This window comes from Schistocerca cancellata, chromosome 1 (assembly GCF_023864275.1).
Source record: "Schistocerca cancellata isolate TAMUIC-IGC-003103 chromosome 1, iqSchCanc2.1, whole genome shotgun sequence".
Taxonomy (NCBI): Eukaryota; Metazoa; Arthropoda; class Insecta; order Orthoptera; family Acrididae; genus Schistocerca; species Schistocerca cancellata.
The window spans coordinates 1,242,685,930-1,242,690,962 of NC_064626.1; positions in this window are offsets into that span (position 1 = coordinate 1,242,685,930).

A 5,033-nucleotide genomic window follows, 5' to 3' on the forward strand; every position below is an offset into this window, starting at 1 on the left:
TTGGGGTACAGCACCGCCTTGGCTCCGGCCCCGGACCTGCCTGCTGTGTGACCTTTGTCATTTCCCCAAGGAAGGTACCCCTTCTCTTGTTTATCGTCGGGCATTTGCTGCTCTCCGTGCACAAATGAAGGATGCCACATTTATTTACACTGATGGCTCAAAAACATCGTTTGGTGTTGGGAGTGCCTATATTGTTGGTGACACCCCAAATTGATTTCGGCTTCCCAACCAGTGTTCGGTTTATACTGCGGAGCTTTACGCTGTTCTCCAGGCTGTCGCTGTCGCCATCAGTGGATACAGTGTTATCTGCTCAGACTCTCTCAGCTCTCTCCTCAGTCTCCAAGCTCTCTTCCCTGTCCACCCTCTGGTCCACCGGATTCAGGACTGCCTCCACTTGAGGGGCGTCTCTGTGGCGTTCCTCTGCATCCCAGGACATGTTGGTATCTGTGGAAATGGGGAGGCCGATATAGCGGCCAAGGCTGCAGTCTCCCTTCTTCGGCCAGGTATTCACATGATTCCCTTCGCCGATCTACAGAATGTTTTATGTCATCGTGTTGCTCTTTTATGGCACACACATTGGTCGACACTTCGCAACAATAAATTTCGGGACGTGAAAGCTCTTCCTTGTGCTTGGACCTCTTCCTCCCAAACTCGTCATCAGGAGGAGGTAATTTTAACTAGACTCCGGATAGGGCACTGTCATTTTAGCCATCAACATCTTTTAAGCGGCGATCCCCCCCCCCCCACACTTTGTCACCACTGCTCTCAACTATGGATGGTGAGACACCTTTTACTTGAGTGCCCCTATTTTACTCCATTACGAGCCCATCTACAGGTGTCACCTGATATATCTTCCATTTTAGCAGATGACACGCGATCAGCCGATCGCGTTCTCGAGTTCATTAGTGCCAGTGAGATGACGTCATTCATTTGAAGCTCTTTTCAGGGACAAACAATCCCCCATGTATAGTGGTTTTTTAAGTTTTCCTTCTGTTTTTGGTTTCCCCACTTTTTGAGTTTTGCTCCCATTGTTGCTGGTTTCCAGTTTCGTTTTTTTAGTTTTTCCTAAGTCACAGACTTAGGCTAATGACCATAGCAGTTTTGCGCCCAAAAAAACCATAACAAAAAAGATCCCCCTGACTCCAGCCTTCCAATGGACATGGAGGTCATCACTACTGCACGGCACTTCACCTTCTGACGCAGTGGATCACAGTGGCTTCACCTCTTGAAGGAGGAGGAGTGCAGTAGCCACCAGAAAGATCGCGGGAGGCACACATCGGCAAGGCGCGTCACGGACAGTAGTTGCCGCAAGTAAAGTCCCGTGTGTGTGTGTGTGTGTGTGTGTGTGTGTGTGTGTGTGTGTGTGTGTGTGTGTGTGTGTAGGAACTGATGACCTTAGCAGTTAAGTCCCATAAGATTTTACACACACATTTTTTTCTTGTTTTCATTGACCCAGACAAGTTCTTAAACTATAAGTGTCTGGGAAAAATAGGCCTGCACTTGTATAGATTAGGCTCTGTAAACCTTAGTAAAATGTTCATAGATGTGTGTAAAATCCTAAGAAGCAAGGGAAACTAATTCATTCTGATAGAGGTGACAAAGAAAAACTGAAAATAAAAAGTTTAGGTACCAAACAAAGGATGCACGTGAAATAGATAAAAGCAAAAATAATCTATTGATCCACTGGAATTAAATTGGCTTAGGGGCAGAACTACCAAATCGTAAATACTCAAAAATCGATGAACTAAACATTCTCCTTTCAGAATCCGTAAATATTAAAATAATCTGCCTAAACGAACACTGGTTAACAGAAGATAGTATAAAAGTATTAAATAGTATTAATAATTTTAAGTTAGCTGCTAGCTTTTGTAGAATAAGCAAATCTCGTGGAGGTTCCTGCATTCTTGTCAATTCTTCTGTAAGTTATACATTAAGAGAGAGTTTGATTGATTGATTGATTATCTAAATGAAGAGAGCGTGTTTGAAAGTTGCTCTGTAGAACTAAGTGATCTGAACATACTGGTTATAGCAATCTACAGAATTCCTGGGTGTGCGGTAGCAAAAGTGTTTTTAGCCAAATTCAAATGCCTCCTAGGAAAACTCCAGAAAGAAAGTAAGATAAAAGTTGTTATAGCAGCAGACTTTAACTTAAATGTCTTAGTTGAAAGCAATGATTCCACAAAATTTCGTGACTTAATTCAGAAATCTGGTTTCAAGCTAAATTTTTCTGAAGGCACTAGGGAAAACGGCAGGTCAGTGGCCTGCATTGATAATATTTGACAGTGGAAATAAGCACAAATACTGCTTAGACTTAGGTATTTCAGATCACTCAACTCTGTTTATTGAGCTCCCAAAAGCAAATAATGTAAAGCCTCCAGAAGTGTATATAAAAAGGGATCTCAGCAAAGGTGAAATGGATTTATTGCGCAGTAAATTAAGAATAATAAGTTGGCCTGTAGAACACAATAGTACAAGCTCGATAAACTATGACAAATTCTTAAAATGTTTCTTAGATGTATTTAATGAATCATTTCCTCATAGATATAAGCAAAAGAAAGTAAATGGTAAACTCAAATGGATTACAACAGGAATAAAAATTTCTAGTGCCAGAAAGAGAGAGCTCCACAATGAGTTAAAATCAAACAGAAATCCGGATTTTGTTACTTATATCACAGTATAAAGCTGTATTTAGGAAAGTTGTAGTGGCAGCTAAAAATATGGCAAATAATAAATTCATATGAGAACACAGAAATAAGACAAAAGCAGTGTGGTCAGTTGTTCAGTCTGAATTAGGAGCCAAAATAAAAATTCATGAGATTTTGAAAATTAGACATGAAAATGAAATTATAGTAAACCCTGTTCAGATGTCAAGTCATTTCAATGAATTCTTCCTAAATGTAGTTATATCGGATGTGGATATGACATTCTATGAGGACATCACAAATTTGGAAAACAGCCAGAACACATCTTTCAAACAATTTGAAAAAATCACCCAAAGGGATGTGGAAAAGGAAATATTGTCTCTAAAAAACAATACCTCACATGGGTGGGATGAAATAACATCTGTAATCAAGTATGTGTACGATATTATTCCTTTACCACTGTCAAATATTATAAATCAATCTTTGAACAGGGATGCTTTCCAAATGTATTAAAATATGCTGAGATCAAACCTCTATTCAAGAAAGGATCAACAAAAGATATGGGGAATTACTACCCTATCTCTCTCTTGCTGGTCTGCTCTAAAGTGTTTGAAAAGATTGCAGCAAAACAAATTAATAAATTTCTTACTGTAAATGATACAATTTTTAAAAACCAGTTCGGATTCCAACAGGGTAAAAGCACTGTGAATGCCATAAATGAGTTTATCCAAAAAATATGCTCCATGTTAGATAAAGGTAGAAAGGCCACAGGAATATTCTGTGATCTCACTAAAGCTTTCGATTCAGTGAACCATGCATTACTTCTCCAGAAATTACAGGTGTATGGAATGAGGGACACTGCTTTAAAATGGTTTAGCTCTTACCTGTCAGGTAGGAAACAAAGAGTAATTTTAACTTCAAATGGAATCAATTATTCCTCAGACTGGAAAACAGTTCCCCCAAGGAGTCCCACAAGGTTCGATATTGGGTCCCTACCTGTTTCTTTTTTATGTAAATGTCCTACCACTTGCTATTGATGTTCATTCAGTCTTATTTGCTGATGATACATCAGTTCTAATTGAAAATGAGGTATCTGAAAATATTCCAGAAAAAGCCAAAAATACTTTAGAAAAACTTGAATCTTGTTTCTACCAAAATGGACTAAAACTAAATGTAACTAAAACCAAAATGATGCAATTTGAAGCTAAATCAGTAGAAAGGACTGAAATGAAGATAACTTGCAATGTTCAGGATAACACAGAAGCAAACCACGTGAAGTTCTTAGGCCTAAATCTTGACAAAAATTTAAATTGGAAGGTACACATAGATTACTTAGCAAATAAACTGAACAACTTAGCATTTGCAATGTGTATTTTGTCAGGTGCCACAAACATGGATACCAAATAGATAGTTTATCACTGCTACTTTGAGTCAGTTATTCGTTATGGCATAATCTTCTGGAGAAATTCAGCAAATGTCACCAAATGTCACTAGGCTCCTAGTATTACAAGAGAAAGTAATTAGAAACATGTGTGTCTCAAAAAAAAAAAAATGGGAATCCTGTCGACCACTGTTAAAAAATTTAAAAATACTATCTATTCCCTCACTTTACATATATGAGATGGTGGTGATCCTACATAAAAATCAACATACACTAGACACTTTCTGTTTTGACCACAACTACAGCACTCGCCACAGAGATAACTTCAAACTTCCAACACATCATTTAAAACTTTATGCCCAAATGCCAGACTATATGGAGTTAAAAATTTTCAATAAAATAAAAGTCAGTAATATATTTAAAATGGAGCTTGGTTCACTGAAAAGATTGCTCTTTACTCTTCTAGTGGAAAAGTGTTATTATTCTGTCAATGAATTCATTGAGGACAGCTTCACAGTCTGAAAGCAGGGATTGTATAACATGTATTATTTTACGTACATTTGTAGCTGTAACTTAGGAATGTAAAATATTATGTAAACTTTTGTATTTCTCTTAAAAAAGTGAAAAAGTTTCTTTTGTAAACCTCGATATGTGTCCTGTACATCAAATCAAATGATTTGAAAATTGTAAGTAAGGAGATGAATAAATCACATATGTGTACTTACTGTTCCATTGTTACATTCTGGAGCCCAGCCCCTGCCCCAGAACATTTATTGTTTCCCAATGCCTCATGTGACGATGGTCAGTGGGCCTGTAAGTCTCTGTAGTATTAGAAGCAAATGTCAGTGTTTGTTTACGCTATTGGTTACTTCTCCTGTTATTTTGTGTTCTTACTCAACATTATATACTATCATTTTTCCTTTGGGAACAGGATGGGTAATGGTTACCTTCATTATTGCCTTGGCGTGATGATTTTCTCCTTGTGTATAGTCCCCACAGTCTTTGTTTAA